This window comes from Larus michahellis, chromosome 6 (assembly GCF_964199755.1).
Source record: "Larus michahellis chromosome 6, bLarMic1.1, whole genome shotgun sequence".
NCBI classification, from domain to species: Eukaryota; Metazoa; Chordata; class Aves; order Charadriiformes; family Laridae; genus Larus; species Larus michahellis.
In genome coordinates this window covers 72,925,163-72,935,330 of record NC_133901.1, presented here as the reverse complement: position 1 = coordinate 72,935,330, position 10,168 = coordinate 72,925,163, and the positions used below count along the sequence as shown (strand labels likewise).

Sequence of the window (10,168 nt, the reverse complement as noted above, 5' to 3'; positions counted from 1 at the left end):
CGTGGGACTTACGTGAGGCAAAGCGTCCTCGTACAGAAAGGGGTGGGAACGCTCTGAAGGGTTCCTCTGAAAGACCTTCAGGTGGCTTTCACAGCCAGCCTGCGGCTTCTCCGCTTCTTTCACTTTATTTTCTCACCTTTCCCCAAACGCAATGGGATTACGTCAGGTTTTGGGGATGCAAAACACCCAGACGGGTAAATTCAGCTTTCTTGAGCTTAGGTAAGAGTAACGGCTTCTGTGGCCAGCCCCCCCGCCCCTGCGCGGACCAGCGCTGCGGCCGTTGGCTGCGTAAACCTGATTTTTCTCCCTGTCTTTCTCTGCTTTCTGAAGACAAATGTTGGTGTTCCCCAGCAAATTGGCACCTTTCATTCCCATCATGGTGCCGGCGCAAGCTGGGAGAGCAGCAAACGGTGTTGCTCCTTAAGTGGGAAATATTAAGGTCACATGTATAATCTCGGCATCTCTCCCAAACAGCTTTAACTGTGCTAGAAAAACACTCGCTTCCAGCAGCTTCACCCTGGGACGGGGAGAACGTGCGATGTGCAGAGCAAATACCGGCGTGTTTGCTGGCAGGGTGCTGCTGCTCGCCTAACCACCTCTGACCCATGGGGCAGGAGACGGGGGGCAGCAGCCTGGCCAGCAGGGGACCTGGGCAGCCCTTCGTCAGCAGCAACTGGCCTGACACAGGATAGCAAGGAGTTTTAATGGTTCTGGGGCTAAAGCACCCTCAGGCTCAAGAAGGCAGGGCAAACCCTCCCCCTGTCACCAGCCACGGGAAGGCAGGAGGGCGAGGGCAGGGTGGGTCGTGGCCTTCACTGCCCACACCTGGTGGCAATCCCACCCCGAGGGAAAAAAAAACACAGCCAGAGGGGATAAAAGGGCTGGGAAGGGCAGGGTAGGGGGCTGCTGGTGAGGTGATGCACAGAAGGTCTGCTCTGCTGTCCCGGTGAGTGGCTCTGAGGGTGGGTTTGATCGTGCCCTTCAGCGCGCTGCTGGTTGGCTGTGGTTGGCTCTTGTTGACTGTTTCATTGCTGCTTGGGTTATAGAGGGTTATCTTGAAAGAGAGGAGATATTGGGAAGGAATTCTTTGCTGTGAGGGGGGTGAGCCCCTGGCCCAGGTGGCCCAGAGCAGCTGTGGCTGCCCCATCCCTGGAGGGGTTCAAGGCCAGGTTGGATGGGGCTTGGAGCAACCTGGGCTGGTGGGAGGTGTCCCTGCCCAGGGCAGGGGGTGGCACTGGGTGGCCTTTAAGGTCCCTTCCCACCCAAACCGTTCTGTGATTCCGTGGTCATCACCCTCCACAGCCTGTCGTCTCTTGCAGCCCCTCTACCCCTTGCCACTGTTTCATGTGCCCCCTCAAACAGTGACGTGACTAAAATTAGCCTGTTTTAAGTGCAATATCAGGGTGATATCAGACCTTCCTTGGGACTGTCAGAGAAAAGTCCCTTTTTCTTCAATGCTATGTGTGGTTTGCCTGTGTCTGTTGGCTAAGGGGGTGTCTGAAATGTGGTTTCTCCACTGGCAGGTACTCTCCCGCTGCAGTGCTGGGTGCTGGGCAAGGACTCTGTGTGCTCCCCGTCCCTGCTGCTCTGGGGTGGGTTTGTTTGCCACGTATCGTGCTGCTGCCTGTCCTGATGCCATGGTGCCATGAGTTGTGGCAACATTTAATCTGAGTATGGCATTACGTTTACCTTCTGAACATGTAATATTTCATCTGCAGCCCTTCCGAGCTGCTGAAGAGTGTCTTAACTGTGGCGTCCCCTCAACAGCGTTCCTGCATCTCCGCTTGATGAGGAACCAAAGCCCTGGGAGGGAATCTCTGTTGACGGTGACATCAGGATGCAAACGGAGTCTTAGGTGAAAATGGTGAAGGTAACGATACCTCAAATCTGTGTGCGTGAATTTTGGACACCGAGTAACTGCTGTTTGCTTTTCCTTAGCTAGGGAAACAGTTCTTTTAGGTAGAATGATATTATGAACTCATTAACATTAGCTCTATCCACACATCTTATGCAAATACTGGGTGAATTTATAAACTGTTACTTCTTTTCAATTTAGTATGGGATAGTTATAAATACCTAGACCAAAAATAGGCTTATTACGAAAGCTCTGGTCTCATTAGGAAATTCAAATGTGCGTTGATTTTGCATATACATATATTAAGCTATCCGGTTTCAAGGATTCCCGTGGAATAAATTATGCATGTGGTTAGACTATGTGGGTCACAAGTGATGGTGGTGGGGGAAAAAAACCCAAAGCTCACGTATTAAATTTCTCTGTTGTTTGTATTGTAAGAAATTAGATACTAATTTGACTGTGCAATGGGTTTTTCATCTTATTTTGATCTGACTTTCTGGTGCATTGTACCTTCTCCAAACCCCTCTATTTCAGAAGAGGGGGAGAGGTGAGGGAGTGCCCCTTCTCAGGGGGTGTGTTCAAGCTTAAAGGGAAAAAAAGAAATTCAAAATGCCTGAGAGTCATCTTTCCACTACTCAAGGTGAAGCACTCTGCACGAGAGGGACATTGAGGTGCTGGAGCGTGTCCAGAGGAGAGCGACCAGGCTGGTGAGGGGTCTGGAGACCAGGGCATGTGAGGAGAGGCTGAGGGAGCTGGGCATGTTCAGCTTGGAGAAGAGGAGGCTGAGGGGAGACCTCATTGCCCTCTACAACTCCCTGAAAGGAGGGTGCAGAGAGGTGGGGGTTGGCCTCTTCTCCCAGGTGAATAATGACAGGAGCAGAGGAAATGGTCTGAAGCTGCAGCAGGGGAGGTTTAGGTTAGACATTAGGAGGAATTACTTTACTGACAGAGTGGTCAGGCACTGGAACAGCCTGCCCAGGGAGGGGGCTGAGTCACCATCCCTAGAGGTGTTTAAGAAACGTCTAGATGTGACACAGCTTCAGCACCTGGAGGTGCACAAATCTATGGGGCCGGATGGGATCCACCCAAGGGTATTGAAAGAGCTGGCGGAGGTGCTCGCCAGGCCACTTGGTATCATTTATGAGCAGTCCTGGACAACGGGGGAGGTCCCAGCTGACTGGAGGTTAGCAAATGTGACACCCATCCACAAGAAGGGCCGGAAGGAGGATCCGGGGAGCTACAGGCCAGTCAGTCTGACCTCGGTGCCTGGGAAGGTCATGGAACAGATCCTCCTCAGTGCCATTACACGGCACATGCAGGAGAACAGGGTGATCAGGCCCAGTCAGCATGGGTTTGTGAAGGGCAGGTCATGCCTATCAAACCTAATATCCTTCTATGATAAGGTGACCCACTTAGTGGATGAGGGAAAAGCTGTGGATGTTATCTACTTGGATTTTTGCAAAGCTTTTGACACTGTTTCCCACAGCATTCTCCTGGAGAAACTGGCTGCTCATGGCCTGGACAGGTGTACTCTTTGCTGGGTAAAAAACTGGCTGGATGGCCGTGCCCAGAGAGTGGTGGTAAATGGAGTTAAATCCAGTTGGTGTCCGGTCACAAGTGGTGTCCCCCAGGGCTCGGTGCTGGGGCCGGTTCTCTTTAATATCTTTATCAATGATCTGGATGAAGGGATCAAATGCACCCTCAGTAAGTTCGCAGATGACACTAAACTGGGCGGGCGTGTTGATCTGCTTGAGGGTAGGTTGGCTCTGCAGAGGGATCTGGACAGGCTGGACCCATGGGCTGAGACCAATGGTATGAGGTTCAACAAGGCCAAGTGCCGGGTCCTGCACTTGGGACACAACAACCCCATGCAGCACTACAGGATTGGGGCAGAGTGGCTTGAAAGCAGCTCGACAGAAAAGGACTTGGGAGTGTTGGTTGACAGCCGGCTGAATATGAGCCAGCAGTGTGCCCAGGTGGCCAAGAAGGCCAACAGCATCCTGGCCTGTATCAGGAATAGTGTGGTGAGCCGGACTAGGGAAGTGATCATCCCCCTGTACTCGGCACTGGTGAGGCCCCACCTCGAGTACTGCGTTCGGTTTTGGGCCCCTCGCTACAAGAGGGACATTGAGGTGTTGGAGCGTGTCCAGAGAAGGGCTACAAAGCTGGTGAGAGGTCTGGAGGACAAACCTTATGAAGAACGACTGAGGGAGCTGGGGTTGTTTAGCCTGGAGAAGAGGAGGCTGAGGGGAGACCTTATCACCCTCTACAACTACCTGAAAGGAGGTTGTAGAGAGATGGGGGCTGACCTCTTCTCCCTGGTGACAAGTGATAGGACAAGGGGAAACGGGTTCAAGTTATGTCAGGGGAGGTTTAGATTAGATATTAGGAGACATTTTTTCACTGAAAGGGTTATTAAACATTGGAATAGGCTGCCCAGGGAGGTGGTGGATTCACCATCCCTGGAGGTATTTAAAAAAAGGGTAGATGGGGCACTTAGGGACATGGTTTAGAAGTGGCTCTTGTCAGGGTAGGTTAAAGGTTGGACTAGATGATCTTAAAGGTCCCTTCCAACCTCAACGATTCTATGATTCTATGACACTTCAGGGCATGCTCTAGTGGCAGAGACTGTAGGGTGTTTGGTTGGACTTGATGATCTCAAAGGTCCTTTCCAACCATGAAGATTCTATGATTCTATAATCTTATAGCAAACGAAGGGGACAGACGTGGTGAAATACCGTCACTGCAGTTTTCTGGAGTGGCAGCCCACTGCTGGGGGAGTGGAGGTCACCCTCCTGCGTCCATGGGGAAGGCCAAGGCTGGAGGGAGAAATGTGGGAATCTCAGCATGAGCCATGGGGTTCCTTGGCCTTGCTGTTGGCCTGTGACAACGATATTGTGTTGAGAAGCGACACAATGGTGGGGCTTTAATAAGCAGGTGGCCAGGGGCTTCATTGCACTGGGGCTGGTGCTGCCCAGGGCTCTCCTGCAGCCAGCGTGTTTCTTCTCTGGTTATGCAGAGCTCGGACCCAGCACCGTTGGGTGGAAGGAAAAAAAGGAAAAAAAACAGTGAAAAGTTAAACTATCTCTCTCTGCTCATACAGCAAGGATACAGGAGATGATCCAAATCATCTGAGTGCCTCTATGAGCATCTGGTTGTTGCAGTAGTGTCAAGGAGTGATGTCCCTGACTCGCCCCTGGCATGTGGCCTCCAAAGGGAGGACTGGGAGGAGGGGAGTGTGTCTGCCTGGTTTGCCTGTTAGATTTTCTGACAGCAATAGTCCTTCCCCTGATCCCCAGGGTAGAGGTCTTGGTCTGCGTGAGGCTGTTGGTGGTGTCTGGATCCCTGTCAGAGCCTGGGGGGAAGGAAGTCAATAGCAGATTAAATATTGAAATACAGGCGTGCTTAAAATGTCTAAATTCTGGAACTAGACACGTACTTTTAAATATGCCATTTTAGAAACTCTACAACTTTTCCTCACAAGCAGGCCCCTTGTCTTGCCAGGGATGTGCTGCTGATGAAGTGCAGCTGTGGCTGGTGTATTAACAAACATTTTTTTCCGATGAAGCCCAAATCAAACTTGATGTTTCCTGAGTGAAGCCATATATGATGATGTAAGAAGCATTCATTTGCAGCTGTCATCATTAATTACATGTTATCAGGTAGTTTTGCAGTGTGATTTATGCAGCCAACTGTGAAACACTGCATTAAATGCACTACTGAGAGGAGACCTAAAGGTGAGCTTCGTTGAGAATCCCAGTTAGAGGAACAGTGGATTTCATGGTGAAATCTCCTTTTACAGGTTGTAACCAAGCTGTACGTGCTGTGTACCTGCTTTATTTGCTAGGTAATGTTGTCTTCATTGTGGGGCAAAACCAAATGCAAGCAAATGCTCACTTAGGAGTGGCACGGTGCTGTCAAGCTGACAAAAAGTGCATGAATAAGTGGAAGACTTGAGCAAAGAACCCATTAATAACAAAAGATAGCAGTAGTCACGGGCATGCATGAGGCAGCATTTGTAATCTTGGAGATTTCTGAATTAGACAAGTTCTAGAATCACAAATGCTTTTTTTATTGATCCAAGACATGTTTTCCTTATTCCCTGCTGTCTCACGACGAGAGCATTACTGCCGTTTCTTTTTGTATTTGACAGTTTTAGATCTGCTCTTCCTGCAGTCCCCGTCCTGACGGCTAGCACAGGTACAAAAGATGCTCCTGTCAAGTGATGGGGGCAAGCAGTGAGACCGCTACTTTTTCATTTTCCATGTAATCGCCACGATCAACTGGAGCCAGGCAGTAGTAGAAACGCTACTTAGTAGTATGCATTATTTATATATCGTAGTAGACAAATAAATAATATGTATCGATGGATTACTGCTGAGATGTACTCTTAAAAACTGCTAGTTCTGCTGCTTTACATAAGAAAAATAATCCACGGGTGAATCCATTGGGAAGGGGCCTTGGCGTGCCGGCGGTGTGAGCTCTCTGCGGGTCAGCTCTGCTGCCCTCCCATTCCCGGTTACAAACCCACGGGAAACAAATCACTTCTTTCTGTCTGTCTTTATTTATGTTTTGCATAAGGATGCTCTGGTGCTGTCTTGCCTATTTTTAAATGCTTACATCTTTTCTGCTGATCGTTGTTGGGGTATCTTGGTGCGAGGTAAATAACTAAACCCTCTCCCGGAGTCCGTAGGGGGCCTCAGGGCACCAGCCCTTTGGCAGAGCTGGGCGTCCCAGCGGGGGAAGGTCCCTGGCGGTGTTTGCTGTCTTGGCTTGCCCAGGATTTATGTCCATGCCGAAACAAGGTGGAATCAGGGGCTGAACTTGTAGAAATCCTGTTGGAACCGATACCCCACTGGTAAATAACATAAATATTGTAGTTATGGCTGAAGGAAGGCGAGGAGAGGTGTCTCTGAGAGCCTGGTAGGTTGTAGATCTCAGCTGTGTGGCTCTAAGTTTAGAAACTGCTATTTCTCGAGTGCTTCAGGAACTGGCTTTATCAAAGTTTATGTAAACCAAAAATATTACTTCTAATAAGCCATATCTTATTAGCGGTATGAACACACTTCTAAATCCTTGCTTTTCAGAGAGATGTAATGCGCAATCCCAGGCGATAAAACATTGAACTCAGCAAACTGTTCTCTGCCTGACAACCAGGTAGTGATTAACTTAAATGATGCCTTACGCAGAGTGTTTCAGTGTCTAATGAACTTCTGGATAATCCTGATTGCAATCAGTTCTCTGTCCAAAATTCACAAAACGATGGCTTTTTTTCTTTTGCGAAACAATTCAGAGACTTTAAGCATACATCTTCTGCCAACTTTCCAATGAATATTAATCTACTCGTAATAAACTCTCTTATGAATAATTCCAGTTCCACAAAATGAGTGAATTTACGATATTGCAAAGTTAAATGAACCATTAGTGATGTATCTCTTGTAAATATTGCCAATTATTGGATGTTGTTTCAGAGGGTTTTTCTGTCACATGCTTTTATTCCTTCATTTTCGAACATGTTACAAAGAATCTTTAACTTTTGTTGCTTATCTGTCTTTTTATTCTCTCTGCTGAAATGTTAGATGGATTTATGTTGGATTACAATGGTTACGGCCCCTTGCTAAGCAGGAAAGACTGAAATGTTACCATCCAGTGAGGAACAGAAGGCAGGAGATGATGAAGCAACTTGATAAAATGAGGCCTAAGAAAGCCTGACTTAAGATTTTGCATCTTAAATTACCTACCGTACCCCGGGGCAAGACTTTCAGCCTACCTCAGCTCCCCATATTAGAAAATAAGGATGACACTCTGTTCTTGATGAGAATACCTGGGCACCTTTCTGTGCGAGTGTGCTCCTCAGCGCAGGGTATTGAGTTCTGTTACCTGATTTTTAACACCAAAAAGTTTGCAAAGCTTAACCAAATTCAGCTTAGATAAGTAAAAAATAAAAGAAATTAAATCTTTCTCAGCGGTTTCCTCAGATTATGAAGTTAATGCAGTGCCCCTTTCTCTCAGACCTGTTCTCCACCTCTTGTCTTGTTGGTTGCCATTAACTGCTATTTCTGCGAAGCCTCAGGACCCCAAAAAAGTGGCAGAGGGTGGGGAGAGGGGCCCCAAACTCACGCTGTCTGCGTGGGTACTTAACCATATGTTGGTCACTCACCGATTTCTGTGAGGTCTCTGCCTTCAGGAAGCTTGCTTGGAATATTGTAGTGGTAATTATGCCAAGGCAGCCAACCAGCAGCGTGCCAAGAGGGATCCTTGAGAAGAAATATGACTTTTTTCACAGTATATAAACCTCAGCACACAAGGGCGGTCGAGCATATGTTGGCTTCACTGGCTCATACAACTGCAGCCTGGGGGTGAACAGCAATTCCCAGAAACCTGAGGGGCTGGAAGAAGAGCACAGGAGTAATGGCCCTTCTTGGACGGAGCATTTGTGTCCTTCACCTTGACCGCTGTGAACTGCCGAAGGTCTCTGCAAGATGCCTTGATGCTGCTCCCATCTCCGTACCCTCTTCAGGCACTCCCAGTCTGTCCTGGGGAGAAAGCAGCCCACATCCAACGAAAAGGAAGAAATCAGTCCAACAATGTCTTCAAAGGAATTGTCTAATTCTAAACAAGTCAATATTATCTTAATAACTTGCTATTTTCCCATTGTTCTCTTATTTTGCAGTGCGAGTTACACGTTTCTGTAGGTGAGCGTCAGATAGGCGAGAGGAAGATTTGCCTTTGGAATTCACAAAAATAGTCAAACCATGTGAGCTTAATTATTAATCACTAAAACTGCAGTGAAAAAATTTCTTAAACTGCTTCCTTCAAAATAAGAGGTCTAATAAACTGTGGAAAAAGCAATTTTAAAGAAAATGTTTATAGCAGTTAGATGATTTATTCCCTAGAAACCACTCTCAGCTTGAATTTTTGGAAGCGCTCGGTAAAAAAAAATAAATTACTACTTTAAGAAATGCAAAATTTTAAAGTAGACAATAAAGCCATAACGACAGTGGCCTACTTTAATCTGCAATTTAAAGCATATTAAATAACCAGAGTCTTTGTATTTAAAGCTTTTAAAGCTGTTGTTATGCCTGATTATAGGGATATCTTGATAATTGCTGAAATTCACCCATTTATTTTGTTGAAGGATGTAATCTACATGTGGAGAAGCAAATGGAGAAGAAAATACACTGGTTTTTGTTTGTATCGTTTAATCCGGCGATGGGGGAGAGCGTTTCCCTTGAGCGAACACAGCTCGGAAATGGTGCTTTGTCAGCAAGTTGCCTCCTGCTTTTTAAAACGCTGCCAGTGATCCCCCGGTGCCAGCGGCTGGGCTCTGGTATTCACGCAACCGGTGATTCAATAGCGTGGGGGCTTCGTCAAACTCATCAAGCTGAAAACCTCGGAGTAATTAGAAGTCAGCTGTACAGCAGACACAAATCCATTTCCTCTGAGAAATGAGGTGAGACACGAATCTCTCGGCTTCCAAACCTTGAATGGTTAAAGAATTTAGCTATTTATAAAAAATATGCAAGCTGTAGAGAGACAGATAAGGCTTGCTTATGAATAACATTACCCTGTAATTCTCATCTGACGCTCTTCTCCTTTCTCTGCCATTGCTACAAAGATTGCAAAGTAGATAATAGAGCCATTTGTAAATTAAAAAAAAAAAGGTTTTTATAAATTACTCTAACATTTCAATTTGTTTCTCTCTTTCCACTTTGGGCTAATTTGGACCTGACTTCTTCCCTTCACTCCTGGTCACCCATCTCTCAGTGCAGTCCCTGTTCCGTGCTGACTCCGTGGGGCTGTGGCCCCTGCTGGGAGAGGGCACGGGTCGGGCGTCACTGCATTTCTTTGTGCTCTGGAGTGCGACCTTGTGTCACACATCTGACTATCCAATGGTCCTGTTTCCATCTTAATTTAGATGAAAGTTACTCTCCATGTCAATTCTCCATAAAACTTTGTAGGCTGAGAGAGCTGGTGGGGTTCAGCCTGGAGAAGAGAAGGCTCTGGGGAGACCTTCCAGTCCCTAAAGGGACTCTGGAGCAGGGAGGGGAGCCACGGGACCAGGGGGAAGGGTTTTATACTGAAAAAGGGGAGATTTAGGTGAGATATTGTGAGGAAATTGTTTGCTGTGAGGGGGGTGAGCCCCTGGCCCAGGTTGCCCAGAGCAGCTGTGGCTGCCCCATCCCTGGAGGGGTTCAAGGCCAGGTTGGACGGGGCTTGGAGCAACCTGGGCTGGTGGGAGGTGTCCCTGCCCAGGGCAGGGGGTGCCACTGGGTGGCCTTTAAGGTCCCTTCCCACCCAAACCATTCTATG

General features: G+C 47.8%; 1 long non-coding RNA gene across 2 annotated transcripts; it reads left to right on the top strand.

Annotated features, from left to right (window-relative positions):
- The first annotated feature begins 912 nt into the window (after window positions 1–912).
- Window positions 913–9,429, top strand: LOC141745336 (uncharacterized). 2 transcript variants are annotated; one of them, XR_012587741.1, is made up of 5 exons: window positions 913–946; window positions 1,524–1,592; window positions 1,768–1,870; window positions 8,529–8,612; window positions 8,994–9,429. It is a non-coding gene; the product is annotated as an uncharacterized LOC141745336 (long non-coding RNA). The 2 variants fall into 2 exon arrangements; XR_012587742.1 differs by lacking the exon at window positions 1,524–1,592 and having other exon boundaries at window positions 918–946.
- Window positions 9,430–10,168: the final 739 nt, after the last annotated feature.